This window comes from Trachypithecus francoisi, unplaced genomic scaffold (genome assembly GCF_009764315.1).
Source record: "Trachypithecus francoisi isolate TF-2019V2 unplaced genomic scaffold, Tfra_2.0 Contig01579, whole genome shotgun sequence".
NCBI classification, from domain to species: domain Eukaryota; kingdom Metazoa; phylum Chordata; class Mammalia; order Primates; family Cercopithecidae; genus Trachypithecus; species Trachypithecus francoisi.
The window spans coordinates 31,689,575-31,710,848 of record NW_022681442.1 but is presented as its reverse complement, the minus strand read 5'-3'; the positions used below and the strand labels follow the sequence as shown (position 1 = coordinate 31,710,848).

General features: G+C 43.6%; 1 protein-coding gene and 1 non-coding gene across 2 annotated transcripts in view; one reads left to right on the top strand and one right to left on the bottom strand.

Moving 5' to 3' along the window:
* DNMBP (dynamin binding protein) overlaps positions 1 to 11,187 on the bottom strand; it is a 123,351-nt gene extending 112,164 nt beyond the window's left edge. Inside the window, exon 1 of the mRNA XM_033186068.1 lies at positions 11,070 to 11,187. The gene's annotated coding sequence lies outside the window, so the exon portion shown is untranslated. The remainder of the gene's footprint in view (positions 1 to 11,069) is intronic.
* Positions 11,188 to 20,900: 9,713 nt separating this feature from the next.
* On the top strand, positions 20,901 to 21,006 carry LOC117069963. The gene has a single exon (XR_004431738.1). It is a non-coding gene; the product is annotated as a small nucleolar RNA U13 (small nucleolar RNA).
* Positions 21,007 to 21,274: the final 268 nt, after the last annotated feature.

The following is a 21,274-nucleotide window of genomic DNA, read 5'->3' as shown; positions in this document are numbered from 1 at the left end:
TAAGCATTTTATATAGTGCTATTAATATAATTTGAAGCCTTGCTTTGGAAAACAGTGACCAGGTATGCAAGGCATAACTGTTCATCATGACAATTCTGAACCAGATTAGAATACTTACTGTTCAGAATACTTATTGTTCAGAAATGACAGAAAAGCTAAAAAGTTTCCACATTGCACGGGAGGGGAGGAAAGAACCAACTAGAAAGCAGGAGGACCTGGGGTGTGAGGCTGGGGAGGTAAGCATAACTCGGCACATCCATTGCAACATTTTCTGCTGATGAGGCAGGCTCATTTATCCTAAGAGAATCACCTCATGAAAACAATGCAGAATGCACGCTGGGCCCAGACCCACGGCTAGAATGTCAGCGCTGATTATTCTCTCCCAGTCCATGTGTTTGTCAGCAACACAAACATTCACATGCTACTTTCGGGAAAATGCAGCCTCCGCAGGAGGGGCTAGAACAGATGCAGAGAGCTAATTTCTGTGTGTCTGGGTAGATGGTTTCACTTGCAATGTCAAAGACAAAAATGGGGATTCTGCTAGCCTGCTGAACCTATGCATTGAAAGGAAGCTAAGAGAGCCTTCTTCTCTCACCCCTCCCCCCCTTAGATGGCCCTTCTCTGGATCACAGCGTGGTTTCTTTACAGGTTGATTCATCTTATAGATTCATCTGTTGAGGGCACATCAGGTACCAGGCACTGTTCCAGTTGGGCTTGGGTTATGAACAGAGAACAAAACAAAGATTCCTGCCCTTGAAGAATTTTCTCCTTGAGGAATTGGGATGGCAGACCATCGTGTTTTAGAAAGTGACACCTGTTACGGCAAAAAAAAAAAAAAAAACAGAGCAAGATATAGGAATGGAGAATTTCAGTTTCAACACCAAAGGACATTGGGAAAAAAAAAAAAAAGGCTGGGCACAGTGGCTCACGCCTGTAATCCCAGCACTTTGGAAGGCCGAGGCAGGCAGATAACAAGGTAGGAGTTTGAGACCAGCCTGGCCAACCTGGTGAAACCCCACCTCTACTAAAAATATAAAAATTAGCCGGGTGTGGTGATGCGTGCCTATAATCTCAGCTACTTGGGAGGCTGAGGCAGTAGAACTGCTTGAACCCAGGAGGCAGAGGTTGCAGTGAGCCGAGATGGCACCACTGCACTCCAGCCTGGGGGACAGAGCAAGACTCTGTCTCAAAAAAAAAAACAAGAAAAAAAGGATGGAGAGTGAGAAACGAAGGCAGGTAGACACTGAATCTCCTCACCATAGGGATGTTCACCTATGAATTCTGTCACTTCCACACTGGCAAAAAGTGATTAGGGAAACAAAACAATTGTGATGGGGCTTTGTTGTCTCTTTTTTTTGAGACAGGGTCTCACTCTGTCGTCCAGGCTGGAGTGCAGTGTTGCAAGCACAACTCACTGCAACCTTCACCTGCTGGGTTCAAGCAATTCTCCCACCTCAGCATCCCGAGTCGCTAGGACTACAGGCACATGCCATCATGCCCAGCTAGTTTTTGTATTTTTTGGTAGAGACGGGGTTTCGCCATGTTGTCCAGGCTGGTCTCAAACTGCTGAGCTCAAGTGATCTGCCTGCCTTGGCCTCCCAAAATGCCGGGATTACAGGTGTGAGCCACCGCACCCAGCCTGTGCTAGGTTTTATTTCAAAGTCAAAAGAAAACAAATGACTATTTTCTCCATTCTATTTATTTTCTGAAAGATGAAAGCAAGTGTGATCTAGATAAGGAAGGTGACAACTTGGGGGACTGAACTGAAGCAATGAGATCTCAAAAGTACTACTTCTCCCCTCCACACCCTTAAGCTAGTTTTTGGTCTGCTGGACTCAGGGCTAGGATTGCTCCAAGTTCTGACAATGACTCTGGGCTGTTCATGCTCAGAGGCTCCCTCAGGCATAACCTGTTCCAAGAGAGGAGCAAGCTATCACCCCACTGCTACAAGTTAATTATAAGTTTTCTATTGATTTTTCCCTCAGAGGGCCAATCAAAGCAAAATGAACATGAGTTAATGATCTACCCCTGAAAAAGGAGGGGTGATATAAAATTACATGGTGCAATTTTAAGTGCCCTCTCCTCCACAACATGCTCTCCCACTCCCAAAAAAACAAGAGAGACAGAGAAATAACCAACATTTTAACAGGGATTGGTGCTAAAAGGCAGGATGATAGATTTGCTTTTCTATATTTTACAAATGTTCTATAATAAAGAGGTATACGTTCTACAATTAGGAAAAAATGGCTAGTCTAAAAAGAAAGAAAAAGAAAGAGAAGAACTGGCCATGAGATTTCACTGCCCAACATCCTAGCAGTTAGTGCTGCTGAACAGCTATCTACGGCTCTACTGATGAGCCACCTCAATATTTCTTGAGATATAATTTAGTAAGATTTATGCCTGGAGTCAAGACTGATCCACAGAGTAAGGAAACTATAATTTTACATATCTTATATTTACAATCATGCTGACAACAAAAGTTATCATCCTGAGTATGGCTCTTTCTCTCATTCTTCACATCAGCTATTTAAATTCTGACTTTTTTTTTTTTTTTTTTTTTTGAGACGGAGTCTTGCTCTGTCACCCAGGCTGGAGTGCAGTGGCGCAATCTCGGCTCACTGCAAGCTCTGCTTCTTGGGTTCACGCCATTCTCCTGCCTCAGCCTCCTGAGTAGCTGGGACTACAGGCGCCCGCCACCGCGCCCGGCTAATTTTTTTGTATTTTTAGTAGAGACGGGGTTTCACCGTGGTCTCGATCTCCTGACCTTGTGATCCGCCCGCCTCGGCCTCCCAAAGTGCTGGGATTACAGACGTGAGCCACCGCGCCTGGCCTTAAATTCTGACTCTTAATGCCAGGAGGAAAACGCTGACCTAATGGTGAAATAAACTTGTATTGGAATCTTAGGATGCTTTCCATAAATTATATAAGTAGTGTTCATAAACATCTTCTGCTTGAAACAAAGTCAGCATAGGGTTAGGATTTTGGTACACAACCATCCTGATGCCATCTTATTTCCTCAAGGAAGATTCTGAAAAAGTACTCGGTAAGGCTTAATACCTATTTATGATGAAAACTCTCAGTAAACTAGGATTGAGGGTAATACCTTAAAACTTAAGGTTAGATACAAAACCTAAAACAAACAAACATGAAATAGGAAATCTTTAGACTCATTCTTTTTAAGACTGAGAACAAGACAAAGATGCCCATTAGTGTAGCAGCTGTTTTGACACAGTTCTGGAAGTTGTGGCCAATGCTATAAGGAAAGAAAAATAAATAAGAAATATAAGAACGAGAAAGGGCTGGGCACGGTGGCTCACGCCTGTAATGCCAGCACTTCGGGAGGCCAAGGCAGGTGGATCACGAGGTCAGATCAAGACCATCCTGGCTAACATGTAAAACTCCACCTCTACTAAAAATACAAAAAAAAATTAGCCAGGTGTGGTGGCACACAACGGTAGCCCCAGCTACTCAGGAGGCTGAGGCAGAAGAATCGCTTGAACCCAGGAGGCGGAGGTTGCAGTAAGCAGAGATCAAGCTACTGCACTCCAGCCTGCGAGACAGAGTAAGACTCCATCTTGAAAAAAAAAAAAAAAAGAAGAAGAAAAAAAGAAACAACGGGAAAGAAGCAACCAAGTTATTACTGTTTTCAAAGGGTAGGATTACTAGAAAAAGAAAAAATAAACACAAACAAATCAATAAACTAGTTGAATAAGACAGTGAAGCGGCTGGGTGTGGTGGCTCATGCCTGTAATCCCAGCACTTTGGGAGGCTGAGGCAGGTGGATTACCTGAGGTCAGGAGTTCGAGACCAGCCTGACCAATGGGGTGAAACCCCATCTCTATTAAAAATATAAAAATTAGCCGGGCGTGGTGGAATGCACCTGTAGTCCCAGCTACTCTAGAGGCTGAGACAGGAAAATTGCTTGTACCTGTGAGGCAGAGGTTGCAATGAGTAGAGATTGTGCCACTGCACTTCAGCCTGGGTGACAGAGTAAGACTCCGTCTCAAAAAAAAAAAAAAAAAAGACAGTGAAGCAAGGTTGTTAGATACAAGATCAGCTTAAAATAATCAATACAATTTTTCTTAAATTACCAATAACCAACTGGAAGCGATTCTCCTGCCTCAGGCTCTCGAGGAGCTGTGATTACAGGTGTGTGCCACCACACCAGCTAATTTTTTATATTTTTGGTAGAGATGGGGTTTCACCATGTTGGCCAGGCTGGTCTTGAACTCCTAACCTCAAGTGATCTGCTTGCCTCGGCCTCCCAAAGTGCTGGGATTACAAGCATGAGCCACCATGCCCAGCCCCTTATAGACCTTTATGAAGAAAACTTTAAAGCCCTAATAAAGAACTTAAAAATGAACTGATGAAGCATGTATTTAGAGATTAAAGGGACATGATGTCTACAATTAAAAGGGTCAGGGGAAAAAGCATACAAAGAAAACATACAGGACTCTTCTGTTAGTTTTAAACTATTTCCAAAATTATAAAAATGTCAAGAAAAATGAGCTGAATAAATGGAAAGACATTATATGCTCTTGGATGGAATGAGTTACTATTTCAGTGGCTCACACTTGTAATCCCAGCACACTTTGAGGTGGGAAGACCATTTGAGGCCAGGAGTTAAAGACCAGCCAGGGCAACAGAGAGAGACCTCATCTCTATTAAAACAACAACTACAACAACAAAAAACTTATAAAAATATTTAGCTGGGTGTGGAGGCTACAGTGAGCTATGATCGCATCACTGTACTCCAGCCTGGGCAACAGAGAGAGACCCTGTCTTAAAAAAAAAAAAAACATGGCACATAAAAAAATAAATAAAAATAAATAAAATTAAATTTAAAAAAGATGCCAACTCTCCTCGAATAATTTATAAACTATATAAACTCCACTAAAAATTCCTCAAAAATATAATTTTTTGGCCAGGCACAGTGGCTTGTGCCTGTAATCCAAGCACTTTGGGAGGCCAAGGCAGGAGGATTGCTAGAGCCCGGGAGTTCAAGACTGGGCTGGGCAACACAGGGAGACCCTATCTCTAAAAAAATTACCAAAAAAAAAAAAATTAGCCAGGGATGGTAGCACATGCCTGTGGTCTCAGCTACTCGGAAGGCTGGGATGGGAGGATCACTTGAGCTGGGAGATTGAGGCTGCAGTGAGCCATGACGGTGCCACTGCACTCCAGCCTGGGTAACAGAGTGACACAAGGTCTCAAAAGAAAAAATATATATATATAAATATGTATGTATGTATGTATGTATATATAATGTTTGGGTAGCCTGGTAAACTTATTCCAAATTTTATATGGAAAAAATAAATTTTGGTCCAGGAAGAGCTAAATAAACTTTACGATGGATGGTTTGCTGTGCCAGTCATTAGGACGCACCACAAAGTCACTGTAATAAAATCAGAGCAATAAAAAAATGAAGTAAGAACTGACAGACTAATGCAACAAAATAAAGGCTTAGGGCCAGACAAGTGTATCCCTGGAAACTTAAATGAGAAAGAGATAGAATTTCATAGAGGAAAGCATGTATTTTGTTGATATGTTATTAGAAAAACTGGGTCATTAAATGGAGAAAAATAGGGCTGGATTCCTATCTAACACATGAAAATGTGGGCCCTAGAGAGATTAAAGACACAGATATGACCTAGGGTTCAGGAAGAGTTCCTTAAACAAAACTCCAAAACCATAAACCACAAGTCAAAGATTTATCTATCTGATTACATCAAAATTAAAAATACTTCTTGATCAAAGGATGGCAAAGACAAAATGAGAACTAAATGAGAAGATTTGATCACCAAATGACAAGATGCCCAAATGAGAAGACATCTGCAAAATCTAAACATAACAGGGAATAGATACTTATATTATAAAATCACTTCTGCAAGTCAAAAGCAACAAAATAGATATCAACTCCAACAGAAAATGCCAAAGACATGAATAAGCAATTTACAGAGGAAGCTATCTGTATAAGAGATACTCAAAATCACTAGTCATCAAAGAAATATAAATTAAAACAAGATATCACTTTGTGCTTACAAGACTGAAAAATATGGCGAGCTGGAAAGAGGTGAGTGCTGGTGGGACATGAGGATATAGGAGTCCTCAAATATTAATACTTCCAGAGGCACAGAGACTGGGGCAGCCACTGTGGAGAGGCATCTGGCACTATTTAATCAAATTCAGTCCCTGCAAGCCTATAATCCAGCAATTCCACAGAAATATTATATAACTTTGTAAGTAGATATGTAGGAAGATGTTCACTGCAGCAATATTTATGGTGTTAGGGAGTAGGAACAACTTGAGTATCCATTCACTACACAGAGACCAGATAGAGAAACATCAATGGATGCACACAGCATGGGGTATAACACAGCATTCCAAAGCAGAGAATTAGACACGTAACAATATGGATGGATCTTAAAAACACTACTTAGAGGACTGGCATAGTGGTTCACACCTGTAATCCCAGTACTTTGGGAGGCCAAGGCAGGCGGATCACCTGAGGTCAGGAGTTCGAGACCAGCCTGGCCAACGTGGTGAAACCCGGTCTCTACTAAAATACAAAAAAATTAGCTGGGCATGGTGGCACATGACTGTAATCTCAGCTACTCAAGAGGTTGAGGCAGGAGAATGGCTTGAACCCAGGAGGTGGAGGCTGCAGTGAGCTGATATCTCACCACTGCACTCCAGCCTGGGTGACAGAGTAAGACTCTTGTCTCAAAAAGTCTCAAAAAAAAAAAAAAAAACTACATAAAGGAAAATGAATTAAAGCATTATAAATCAAGATACATACACATAAAACAAACATTCCCACTTGCAAGCTCCTACGTAAACAAAAGGAAACACGTGCAATGCATTAAGAATGAATACCTGTGAGGCATGAGATGAATGGGACAAGGCAATTCTAAAACAAAACCAATCTTTTAGACTCCTTGCGTGTTACAAAAGAAAAACTCGAATGGCCTACATACGATAAACACAGAATTGTTTCCTTCCCCAAAGTTCCCAATTTTCCAAACAACAAAAGCTACTCTGGGTGCCAGTTCTGTTGATGAGTAACAGCTTTTCATCCTTTTTCAATCAGGAAGGGAAAATTCAGGGATCAGCAAAGTACAAAAGCGATCAGCAGAGAATATTTACGAAACAGTGTTTTTGTTCTCATGACCTGACAACCTGACTGAAAAAGGCCTGATTACCTCTTGATTTGGGATGATTCAGCTACAGGCAGGTTGGTGTCAAGTTTTCAGGTCATCTGAAGCGATTTACTTTCAGAACCTCTTCCTACCCAATCCTCTTGCCTCCCTGTAGAAATAATACCCTGCACTACTTGAAAACTTAAAATTCTTGAGCTAGAGGGGGCCCAGTTATTTTACAGATGAGGAAACGAAGATTCAGGGAAGAATTATGGTGTGACTCACACAGCTCTAGCTTGAAAATGTCTCCCTGATTCAGCCCTTGTCCTCCTCCTGTCTATTCCCAACCCAGCAGCCAGAGTGATCCTTTTAAAACCTAAGTCATCATCTACCTCACTGTTCAAAGCTCTCTAATGGCTTCCCCCTCACTCATTGTAAAGGCAAAATCCTTACAATGACCTACACTGATGTGCCCTACTCACTCCCACCCGCTCTCATCTGCTGCCACCTCCCCCCAACCCACATCCATACTGACCGGCCACCATGACCTTGCTGCCCCTCACATGCCAAGCATGCTCCTGTACCAGGAGTTGGAACCTGCTCATCCCACTGCCTCCTGCTCACTTCGTTTCCTTCCAGTCTCCAATCATGAATTAGGCCAGGTGTGGTGGCTCAGGCCTGTAATCCCAGCACTTTGGGAGGCCAAGGTGGGTGGATCGCTCGAGGCCAGGAGTTCCAGACCAGCCTGGGCAACATAGTGAAACCTCATGTCTACTAAAAATGCAAACATTGGCCCGGTGTGGTGATACAAGCCTGTAGTCCCAGCTACTCAGGAGGCTGAGATGGGAGGATCGCTTGAGCCCAGGAGGTTGAGGCTACAGTGAGCTGTGATCACACCACTGCACTCCAGCCTGGGTGACAGAGCAAGACTCTGTCTCCAAAAAAAAAAGTTTTCTCAGTAGAGGCTTTATCTGACCCCTCTATATAAAAAGTAAATCCCCTACCACACATACACACACACACAAACACACACTCTTACCCTTTCCTGACTCTAAATTTCTCCATAGCATTATGATCCTTTGACCTATTCATCACATATTTGTCTGTCTCCACCCGATTAGAATGTGTCTGTTCCACGAGGGCTTAGTCTGTTTTGTTCAAACTGGTTCCCCCTCCCAGCACCCACAGCATATACAACCCCGGCACACACAGGTGCCCACCGTCTCAGCACACACAGGTGCTCAGTGAGAATGTGTTCAGTGAATAAACAAGTAAGGACCAAAAGCCATGCCTTCCGACTCCTCGCACAATGCCCTATGTGCCTGCCCTCAAGTGCTGGTTCAGTTCTTGGTGGTCACGCCCTTCAGTCAGAAGATCTAGAAATCTAAAAATGAAATAATACATTTTAGCTACTCTATTTCACCTCCCACAGCTGCCTTTCATAGCAGGGAGGATAAAGTACACAACTAAAAGCTAACACCTTGGTTTGTTTAACGGCTCTTTCATTAAAGAGCTCGTTTTACTGCTGCTACTTAAGAACTTTCTGCCTTTCCAGGCAAGAAACTAATATCTCATAATTAACTCCTGACCAACAAGACTAAGTTAACCAATCTTTCAAGCTTATTCAGACGTTTCCCAGAGTGGGTATAATAAGAAACGATTTCGGCCGGGCGCGGTGGCTCAAGCCTGTAATCCTAGCACTTTGGGAGGCCGAGACGGGCGGATCGCGAGGTCAGGAGATCGAGACCATCCTGACTAACACGGTGAAACCCCGTCTCTACTAAAAACTACAAAAAACTAGCCGGGCGAGGTGGCGGCGCCTGTAGTCCCAGCTACTCGGGAGGCTGAGGCAGGAGAATGGCGTGAACCCGGGAGGCGGAGCTTGCAGTGAGCTGAGATCCGGCCACAGCACTCCAGCCTGGGTGACAGCGCGAGACTCCGTCTCAAAAAAAAAAAAAAAAAGAAAAGAAACGATTTCATATTAATTGAATTGGTGTTGCAAAACTTTCCAGAAGTATTCTCAATGAATTCTAAGGATGCTTTGGCAGATGATCAAGCACATTCCAGAATTTCACAGGAGATAATCTCGTAATAACACTATGTTGTAGGTAATCCATTAGCTGACTCTAGAAACAACAGAATACTAAACCTAGAAAATAAGCCAAAAGCTGGGACTGGTGGCTCACGCCTGTAATCCCAGCACTTTGGGAGGCTGAGGCGGGCGGATCACCTGAAGTCAGGAGCCAGAAAAGAGGCAGAGATTGATGGAACGTAGAGAAGGGAAACGCTTTGCCTTGGGGCTGTAAGACAAATAAATAACTGGTACATATTTAAACAGATCGTTTATGAAGATTATTATCTTAACCAAAAAATACACAATACAAACACTGTATAAAAGTCAACTTACCACATTCTCTGAGTCAGAATGTTCTTGGCCTATTGTAAAAGTTATCAGTGGCACCGCACGAACCCCATTCCCAAGCCAGACTTGAGCTACTCTCCACCCTCCACAAATCACTCTATTGCAGTCTCTGAATTTAAGTGACTTTAATACGTAAGTATCTGCAATTTGAAAAGTCACTTTTCACTTATTTTAGCCCAACCCCGATAAAGTGACTGAGAGAGCTGAGAATAATGAATTTGAAGATTCGCTATGCCCCATTATACAGAATTCTAAAAAATTTCTCTTCTTAAAACATTTTTGTCACAATGAGTGACGTGTTTCAAGTTAACATGTAAAATCGGAGAACTCTGGAGACAGAGAGGACCTTAGAGATCCTTTAATTCAATATTTTAGAGAAAAATGGGTAAAGGATAAACTAACTTGCTGATCACCGTGACTGTATGCATGCTGTGAAAGTAATAAAGGCAACACCAACTGAGAAATGATCCCCGAATGCTGTCAGGTACTTCAGTCTAGCAAAAACCACTACAGATTAATCAGTCCTGCTCATACCTTTAACTCAGCTATGCAAACAAGCAGAGCTAGACTCTGCTCAAACCCTAAATATTAGCGTTACCACTCGCCTGCCACATACTACAGCATCACTGGTTATGAAAGTGTTTTAATACAAGATCTTCATATTAGTGTAAAAGAATTACTATAAAACAGACCTAAAGGTCTGATGGAGATTCTACCAATATTCCAGAATAAGTGAGTGCCAAAAATATTTACCCTTCATTACAGTACAAATGAGACAGGCAGTAATAATGACATTGCATTTAAAGTTGTTTTTGCACTTAAAATTTAAGTCTATACTTCTCATCTGCAACAGGCCCCGGCCTGTTTGATAACCTCAATATTCCTTTATTCAAGGGACTGTTTGATAACCTCAATATTCCTTTATTCAAGGGACAGCATCACTACCCTTTGAGATATGATGCCCGGTGGACATCTGTGCCTGCAGCAGGAACACGGGTGTCCGCGGGTTTCTGCAAAACTCCACCATCACCAAAGCTGCATCTCCAGAGGAACAGGTCTAACCCTTGCTTCGGAAGCCATCCGTCCCTGTCTCCCTGACACAGAATCACTGCCTCCTATGCCGTAAGGCTCTGAGCATCTGTAAAATAAGAGGGGTGGACTAATGCCGAATTATTTTCCAGCTCTCAAAATCCCGCCTCATTGCCGGAGTGGCAGGGCGGTGCAGTGAAAGAGCCCTGGGCTTGACACCGCTTGAAAAGCCCACGTTCGCATCGCTCTGACCGCCCCTCCAACTCCCGGGGACTCCAGGAGTGCGAGGGGGCCCGCGGCGCCCCACTGTCCCTCGCGGGCTCCCGGCCCACCGAGCGCAGCGCCGCCGCGAGGAACGGGCCGATGCAGGCCTAACGGCGCGGCGCGGCACGTCTCTCGGGGTGCGGGTCCCCTCCGCCCGCGGCCCCGGACCGCGACCCCCGCTCCCCGCCCGGCCCCAGCCTGGCCCAGCCTCTGACCTGCTTTCGACCGCCCGACGGTCCCTCGGCGCGGCAGGCAGTTGTAGCGCCCGTCCCTGGCCCGCTGTCACCTCCGCCCCTGGAAGCGGCGGGCGGGTCGATCCCGTGTGAGTCAGCGCGCCGCCCCGCCTCCCGCCCAGGCTTCCGCCTCTGCCTGCGCTGTCCGCGCGGCACCGGGGGCGCCAAGCCCCGCTGCACGAGCGCCCACCTCCGCGGCGCCCACCCCCGCGCTCGCGCCCCCTGGCGGCCGGCCCGGCCCTGCTCGCCTCGCGAGGTCAGACGGACAACGCTCCCAGAACGCCACCGGGAAACTGAGGCACGGGGCCCGCTCCCGCCGCAGCGCGCCGACACGGCTCCTCCAGCCTCGGCCTCACGCAGTCCTACGAGCAGCCCTAGCTTGCTGTTCCTCCCCTCTTGCTGTTCCCCCACCCCCGACACCACCCTCCAACCTAGAAAAAAGTCAAAATTCCATTCAGGGAAGTCCATCTCGATTCCCGTCTGCGTGTGATGCTGTCCTCTTTGCTACCCCTAGACAGTTTCCCTTATTATGCCACAAAATACTCGCTGGGGTTCGCCTCTATCTGTCCCAGTTTTTTCTGGGGAAAGTCTTTCAGGACTTCTTTGAGAATTTGAGAGCAAGAAATGACAGAAAGCAAGAACTGGGCAGGGCTGAGAGAACTCCTCCCACTCAGTTTCTGAATCCCGGCAGTACTCCCGTTGTTTGTTAAAGATCACGAAGTTACACAGCTTGGCTATGTTGCTGGAATTGCTGCGCCTCACGTTTCTGGGATCTCCCTAGGGGATTCTGAAGACGGCGGCGAGTCTATCACTGTGCATGCACAACAAAAATAAATATTTCACAAATCTCATCCCATACTGCATATAGTTTCTCCTTTCCTTTGCTTTTTAAAAACTTGTAGTTAAATATACATCACATGAAATTTACATTTTAATCCTTTTTAAGTGTATAGTTCAGTGGCATTAAGTACATTCACATTGTTCTGCAACCACCACCACCATCCTGTTCCAGAGCTTTTGCATCCTCCCAGACTGAAACTGTACGCGTTAAACACTAACTCCTCATTCTCCGGCCCCTAGTAACCATCATTCTACTTTCTGTCTCTATGATTACTCTGGATACGTCATATAAGTGGGATCATACAATATTGTCCTTTTGTGAATGGCTTATTTCACCTAGCATAATTCTTCAAGGTTCACCCATGTTGTAGCATGCATTAAAACATTCTTCCTTTTGAAGGCTGAATAATACTCAATTGTATGTATATAACATCTTTGGTTTATCCTATCTTTCCATGGACATTTGGGATGTTTGTACCTTTTGGCTATGGTGAATAATGCTGCAATGAACATGGGTGTACAAATATGAGTCCCTACTTTCAAATCTTTTGGGTATATACCCAAAAAGGTCATATGATAATTCTATGTTTAATTTTTTGAGAAACCACCATACTGTTTTTTTCCTTTGCTTTTTGAAGCATGTTAACACTGTAAAAAGAACATTTTATAGTAAAATATCAATGTTCTGAAATTCATTAAAATTCTTAGCAAATGCTTCATTTGCCTGTAAAACAGTGACTTTTCAGCGGATCACCAGGTCAAGAGAACGAGACCATCCTGGCCAACACGGTGAAACCCCGTCTCTACTAAAAATAAAAAATTAGCTGGACATGGTGCGTGTGCCTGTAGTCCCAGCTACTCGGGAGGCTGAGGCAGGAGAATCGCTTGAACCCGGGAGGTAGAGGTGGCAGTGAGCTGAGATCGCGCCACTGTACTCCAGCCTGGTGACAGAGCAAGACTCCATCTCAAATAAATAAATAAATAAATATTTTAAAACAAGTGACTTTTCTTTCCTCAAGAAAGTAATTAACATTGCAAATATATTGTCTTTATTTTTGGATAACGTTATTAGCCAAAATAATAATAACAACTTATTATTCAGTTGCCTACAATTTTCTTTTCTGTGGATGTAGCTTTCTAATGTTGTTTGGAGTCAAGTATGCCATATGAAATTCAGAGGAAAAATCAAGCATTTCATTTTACTTTTTTTTTTTTTTCGCCACGTTGGTCAGGCTGGTCTTGAACTCTTGACCTCAGGTGATCCACCCTCCTTGGCCTCCCAAAGTACTGGGATTACAGGCATGAGCCACGGTGCCCGGCCTGGGGATCAGAGTTTTTTGTTTTTTGTTTTTTGTTTTTGGAAACGGAGTCTCACTCTGTCACCCAGGCTGGAGTGCAGTGGCGCAATCTCAGCTTACTGCAAGCTCCGCCTCCCGGGTTCGCACCGTTCTCCTGCCTCAACCTCCCGAGTAGCTGGGACTACAGGCACCTGCCACCACGCCTGGCTAATTTTTTTTTGTATTTTTTTAGTAGAGACGGGGTTTCACCTTGTTAGCCAGGATTGTCTCTATCTCCTGACCCTGTGGGGATCCGAGTTTTTAAAGATAATTCGGCTGGTAGGGTCTTGGGAAGTGGGGAGTGCTGATTGGTCAGGTTGGAGATGGAAACATAGGGGGTCAAAAGGAGGTTTTCCTGCTGTTTTCTGCTCCTGGGTGCAATGCAGAACTGGTTGAGCCAGATTACTGGCCGGGGTGGTGTCAGCGGATCCATCAAGTGCAGGGTCTGCAAAATAGCTCAAACGCCGATCTTAGGTTTTGCAATAGTGATGTTATCCCAGGAACAATTTGGGGAGGTTCAGGTTCTCGGAGTCAGAGGCTGCATGACCCCTAAACTGTAATTTCTTTCTTTTTTTTTTTTTTGAGATGGAGTCTCAGTCTACGGCTCAGGCTGGAGTGCAGTGGTGCAATCTCGGCTCACTGCAATCTCCACCTCCCAAGTTCAAGCAATTCTCCTGCCTCAGCCTCCCTAGTAGCTGAAATTACAAGCACGCACCACCACGCCCGGCTAATTTTTGTATTTTTAGTAAAGATGAGGTTTCACATTTTTGGCCAGGCTGGTTTCAAACTCATGACCTCAAGTGATCCACCCACCTCAGTCTCCCAAACTGCTGGGATTGCAGGTGTGAGCCACCGCTCCTGGCCTTAAACAGTAATTTCTAATCTTGTAGCTAATTTGTTAGTCCTGCAAAGGCAGACTGGCCCCCAGGCAAGAAGGGGGTCTTTTTGGGAAAGGGCTATTCTCAATTTTGTTTCAGAGTCATGAACTGAATTCTTTCCCAAAGTTAGTTCGGCCTATGCCCAGGAATGAGCAAGGACAACTTAATTAGAAGCAAGATGGGGTCAGTTAGGTCTGATTTCTTTCACTTCATAAGTTCCTGAGTTATGATTTTGCAAAGGTGGTTTTATACTTTTCATTCATCAATGAATTCTTACTGTACATTTGTGATGCAACAGGCATTGTGCTAGGTGTTTGGCATTCAGCCTGACCAACACAGACAAGATCCTTGCCTTCATGGAACTCACATTCTAGAGTAGGGTAACAGACAATAAAGAAATAAACATGATAATCCAGATAATCATGGGGTGTAGTTGAGTGTTATGAAGGAAACAAACCAACTGATGTGATAGATTGGATCATAGAGAATTAAAGCCTAGTGCCCTAGGCATTTGTTGTATGTAATGAGTTAACTTCTCTCCTATGCAATGTTTGGGCTTAGAAACTAATACCGTAAAATATGGTGCTCTGTACATGTTGAGCTGAAAAAGCACCCTCAAAATCTCTCTCAACCTCCCCGCACCTGCCCCTCTTCACTGTCTCTCCCAAAGCATAGTATTCTCTGAAGTTTCCTTATCTGTCCAAAGTCCTGACCTACCAAAGAATAAAACAATTATCTCTGGTCCCTTTCCTGAGTTTTGATTAACTGAACCCATATTGCAAGAGGGAAGACCAAAGTCTGTCAATAAACCTGGACAGACTTTTATCACAAACCATTATCTGGTCTGTGGTCCCAATAGACTTTGTCCTAGACCATTCTAAGTTCCTCGAGTTCATTGAATTGTCCCTAGTAATCATTTATTGCCCTCAGTAGAATTCCTCTTCTTCGCCCTCCCATAACCTGTTTTGCCAGCATCCAAGCCACCATTTTTTCTCTAACCTCAAGATGGTCCATAAGCTTCTGCACCCCATTGGGGGGTTGGTCTTTTGTGTCACATGAAACTATTGTCAAACAGATGTGTGTGCCTTTTCTCCAATTAATCTGCCTTTTGTGACTTGATTTTTCAGCAAAACTTCAGAGGGCAAAGAGGAAGTTCACCTGACCCCAACAGCAACCAGAATGGCACAAGTTATACTCAGTCCTTGAAAGAACTAAGAAAACAATTCGCTCCACACAGCTTCTATGTCATGTGGTTTAGATAAGGAATCTAGGCTGATAAAGGCCAAAGTGAGGGATAAGAACCTTTTCTGAATATAGAGATAGTTGGGGAAATCCCCTTGTTACATCCCTCTGGGGATGTAACATTTATCTGAAACTTGAATAATGAGAAAGAATCAAGCCGGACATGGTGGCTCAAGCCTGTAGTCCCACGATCTGCAGTGAGCCGTGATGGCACCACTGCACTCCACCCTGGGTGACAGAGTGAAACTCTGTCTCAAAAAAAGAGAGAAAGAATCAGCCATGTAAAGGGCTCGTCAGGCAGGAGAAACTGCAGGTGCAAAGTCTTGAAGTAGAAAGCCATCTAGTAAGTTTCAGAAACACAAAAGAAGCCATGTGAACAAGGGAGGCAGTTTTATGAGACGAAATTAGAAAACAAACAGGGCCAGGTGCAGTGCCACGCATCTGTAATCTCAGCTACTCTGGAGGGTGAGGTGAAAGGCTTACTTGAGCCCAGGAGTTCGAGATTGTAGCACATTATGGTTGTGCCTGTGAATAGCCACTGCACTCCAGCCTGGGCAACATAGCAAGACCCTGTCTCTTAATAATAATAATAACTATATTTTTTTTCTTTTTTTTTGAGATGGAGTCTCACTCTGTCGCCCAGGCCGGGGTGCAGTAGTTCGTGCAATCTTAGTTCACTGCAACCTCTGCCTCCCGGGTTCAAGTGATTCTCCTGCCTCAGCCTCCCAGGTAACTGGGACTACAGGCATGCGCCACAACACTGGGCTAATTTTTCTATTTTTAGTAGAGATGGGGTTTCATCATGTTGGCCAGGCTGGTCTTGAACTCCTGACCTCAGGTGATCCACCTTCCTTGGCCTCCCAAAGTGCTGGGACTACAAGCATGAGCCATCGCGCCCGGCTGAATAATAACCATCTAACAAACAGTATGTAGGTCATTCCTGGCTTGGTGGGTCATGGTAAAGAGACTGATGTTTGTGATAAGGTGATGTATTGAGACATGATTAAAATATCCCCAACTGAAGGGACTGAAATGAAAAGAACCAAAAGAGATAAATGTGTGTGGAACTGCCTTGTTAACAATAAGGATTATATCTGTATATGTCATATTAAAACTAAAAAGTATATTGTTTTTCCCCCCTGAATAATCCTCAATAAACCAAAACACAGAATAGCTCAATTCACATTTTGATTCATCTAATTGATTAAAACTATTTGGGTGTGTCATCCTTTGATCTCTTGTCTGAACTGAAATCCAACCTGTCAGGATATACTGTAAGTGAAGTTCTATCACAGTTATAAGGGGCTGCACCATGAACTAACAGTTTGGCATGGCTTGGCCCGTATATCAAAGGCAACTCTCTCTGGCTTCCCCCCACAATGCACCATGTCACAGCCATAAGCTGTTGTTTGCAATGGCAAGGAGATGAGAGTAGCAAGCTGCTGAAACTAATCAAAGCTGGCCTTGCTCAGCTAGCCGTTCATACTGGAATAGCCAGGGGCCCAAATTCCAAGGCAGTGGGGAGGAAGGGATGTGCAGATAAAACACTGTTAATATATGTTTATTTCTATTATTAAAGGAGATGCGATCCAACAACCTAATGATAGAACATAGAAGACATAGGTTTGCATCTTAAAATGTCAGACATCACATAGAAATACTAACAACTATTCATTAAAATGTTGACACAATGCACCTGGGAGTCTCATGGCCAAGGTTAAGAACAGTGAGAATTCAAGTTGAAAGGAGGTGGACAGAGGAAGATTGGTGACCAGATCTCACAGGGAAAGGAGGAGTCAGGATAGTTTTCTCTTTTTCTTCTTCTTTTTTTTTTTTTTGAGACGGAGTTTCGCTCTTGTTGCCCAGGCTGGAGTGCGATGGCGTGATCTCGGCTCACTGCAACCTCCGCCTCCTGGGTTCAAGTGATTCTCCTGCCTCAGCCTTCTGAGTATCTGGGATTACAGGCGCCCGCCACCATGCCCAGCTAATTTTTGTATTTTTAGTAGAGACGGGGGTTTCACCTCGTTGGCCAGGCTGTTCTCGAACTTCTGACCTCACCTCAGGTGATCTGCCCACCTCAGCCTCCCAAAGTGCTGGGATTACAGGCGTGAGCCACCATACCCGGCCAAGTCAGGATGGTTTTCACAGAGGGCGTCTATCTGGTGGACTTGAGCTAGGACAAGGCCAACTCCTAGAAGACAACAGAGGCCATTTGGTTTCATTTAGGGATAGACCCTGGTTGGCAAGAGTAAGACCAGGTCTTGTTTTGTTCTTCCTAGAAGAGAACAGACTCTGTAAGAAAGCTTCTATATTCTAAAGAAAAGACTGTATCATGTTCATCTTCAGAACTGTTCTTAATATATTTGATATACTGATGCCTAGGGACTCCTCTTCCTATTTACTTGCAGAAGCTTGAATTGGTTTGCTGGAAAACAGAGAATTCTTTCACACTCAGAAGTAAAAACCATGGCTGGGCATGGTGTCTCACACCTGTAATCCCAGCACTCTGGGAGGCTGAGGCGGGTGGATCACCTGAGGCCAAGAGTTCAAGACCAGACTGGCCAACATGCTGAAATACTGTCTCTACTAAAAATAGAAAAAATAGCCGGAAATGGTGGCACATGCCTGTAATCCCAGCTACTTGAGAGGCTGATGCATGATATGTACCTCCTTCAAACCTTGCTACAACATTGGTAATGTACCAATGTCTGACATTAAAAAAAATTATTGGCTTGTAAAATAAAAGCCTTCTATAAAGTACAATGTGTTTAAAATAATATATTTGGATATTTTTAAAAAGAACAAAATTGTAGTCACTTTATTTCTTCGTTTATTTATTCTTCATCTGATTACAGAAAGGATTTAAGGAAACTCACTCAATTCCTTTGATCTGGTGCCCAGGATGGACTTCATCCCAAAGGGCTCACATGGGACAATCTAAAAAGAAGTCAGAGATGCCTTTTCTTCCTCCTCCTGCGGGTGAACGTGGATCCAAGGGGTGACTTTCTTTGCTGAAGTGGGGGGATCACCTGAGGTCAGGAGTTTGAGACCAGTTTGACCAACATGGCGAAACCCCGTCTCTACTAAAAATACAAAAAATAGCTGGGCGTGGTGGTGCACACCTGTAATCCCAGCTACTCAGGAGGCTGAGGCAGGAGAATCACTTGAACCTGGGAGGCGGAGGCTGCAGTGAGCCGAGATCGTGCCATGGCATGCCAGCCTGGGCAACAGAGTAAGATTTCATCTCCAAAAAAATAAAATAAAATAAAATAAGGGCCAGGCACAGTGGTGCATGCCTGTAATCCCAGCACTTTGGAAGGCCGAGGTGGGTGGATCACCTGAAATAAGGAGATCTAGACCAGCCTAACCAACATGGTGAAAACCCGTCTCTACTAAATACAAAAAAATTAGCTGGGTGTGGTAGTGCATGCCTGTAATCCCAGCTACTCTGGAGGCTGAGGCAGGAGAATTGCTTGAACCCGGGAGGTGGAGGTTGCAGTGAGCCGAGATCATGCCATTGCACTCCAGCCTGGGCAACAAGAGCAAAACTTCTTCTAAAAAAAAAAAGATGATAAGAATAAATAAAAACAAATTAACTAAAAAAGAGAATTCTGAATGTTTTCAATACAAAGAAGTAATAAATATTTGAGATGATGGATTTGCTAATTACTCTGATTTGCTAATTATACAATGTATACATATATTGTACTCCATAAATATACACAATTATTATGTCAATGAAATATAAATAAAACAGAAAAAAAGTCACAGTAAAATCAAAATGGTGCTTGAATTCACAAAATTGTAATGCTCTTTTGTTGTTTTGTCCACAACCATCATTCCTCTTTTTTTTCTTTTCTTTTCGAAATGGAGTCTCGCTCTGTTACCCAGGCTGGAGTGCAGTGGCGCAATCTCCACTCACTACAACCTCCACCTCCCAGGGTCAAGCGATTCTCCTGTCTCAGCCTCCCAAGTAGCTGGGATTACAGGCATGTGCCACCATGCCCGGCTACTTTTTGCATTTTTAGTGGAGATGGGGTTTCGCTATGTTGGCCAAGCTGGTCTTGAATTCCTGGCCTCAAGTGATCTGCCTGCCTTGACCTCCTGGTGATTTTGTTTGTTTGTTTTAATGGGAAACAACTCATCTATACTCTCAGTCCCCCATATTTGCATTCCACCGCCAAGAAGTGATCATATGACCCCAGACTGACCAATCAGAGTCACTGTGATAGTTTTAGAGATAGGCACATAATCTAGTTTGTGCTATTGAAATTCACACGCAAGAATCAATAGTTTGTTGCTAAACTGTGTTAAATGAAATTTATAGGAGGCCATTGGGTGGAACTGAGCTCTTCTTGCACTAGGCTTAACAGAGAAAACCAAAATGGAGTTACTCATACCGAAGTTTCCACCAAGCCAAAACTAAGCTATTCATCTAATCTTCCAAGAAATCAGGCAAGAAAGAGATAATAGCCAAATCCCCAAACAGGCCTGTTTGGGGAAGCATGATGAGGCAGCCCCCTCTGCTTTAACCTTTGTAAGGAAAGTAACTTTGTAACAACCAATCAGTTTTTGTTCTGTTTCTGCATTCTTCAGCCATTTTCTGCTTATAAAGTCAAATTTCTCAGCTCAACTCATCTGAACACTCATTCTATCTTATAGAATGGGTTGTTACCCAATTCTAGAATTGCCAATAAAAGCCAATTCGATCTTTGATCTAAATTTGTTGTAATTTTGTCTTTTGATAGCTGATAGAAGATAAGCTTGAAGGAGCTGTTATTCACCTTGCCTCAAGGGGAGAGACTATAAGAGAATGAAGTCACTACTGAAGACAATGAAATCAAGAAATGGAGAGAGATTCCATACCACCTAACTTAGGCACCTCAATCCAGCTATGTCTGAAATCCTTACATAAATATTTTTAGTTATATGCCACTAAAGGTCTCCTCTTTAAACTTCTGGCTCACAAATGCCAGTCTAAGATGGAAGATTTACTATTCCCTAGTAAGATGAGAAAAATTTCATTTACAAGACTTCTTTATTCTGAGCTTATATCTTTCCTAATTTTTGGTATTAGAGTATTTATGAATTGATGGTGATAATGGATAACAATTGTATTTTACCAATTGTCCTTAACAGAAAATTAGAAAGTTAGTCCAAAATAGAAAGTAGCCAGGCATGGTGGCTCATACTTGTAGCCCCAATACTTTGGGAGGCTGAAGAAGGAGGATCACATGAGCCCAGGAGTTCAAGACCAGCCTGGGCAAGATGGTGAAACCCCATCTCTACAAAAAATTTAAAAATTAGTCAGGCATAGTGGTACATGCCAGTAGTCTCAGTTACTCAGGAGACTGAGAAAGGAGGATCACTTGAGCCCAGGAGGTCAAGGCTGCAGTCAGCTGTGATTGTGCCACTGCACTCCAGCCTGGGCAACAGAACAAGACCTTATCGGGAAAAAAAAAAAAAAAAGAAAGTTCGTGGGCCCTTTATCTATCCCTCCATTAAAAAAAAATTAGGTCATTTTGTAGGTCATAAGCATGATGATTGGTTTTTCGTGCTCATGTGTGAGATGTACCTCCCTCAAATCTTGCTACAACATTGGTCATGTACCAATGTCTGACACTAAAAAAAAATTATTGGCTTGTAAAATAAAAGCCTTCTATAAACTACAGTGTGTTTAAAATACTATATTTGGATATTTTTTAAAAGAACAAAATTGTGGTCACTTTATTTCTTTGTTTATTTATTCTTCATCTGATTCCAGAAAGGATTTAAGGAAACTCACTCAGTTCCTTTGATCTAGTGCCCGGGATGGACTTCACCCCAAAGGGCTCACATGGGACAATCTAAAAGGAAGTCAGAGATGCCTTTTCTCCCTCCTCCTGAGGGA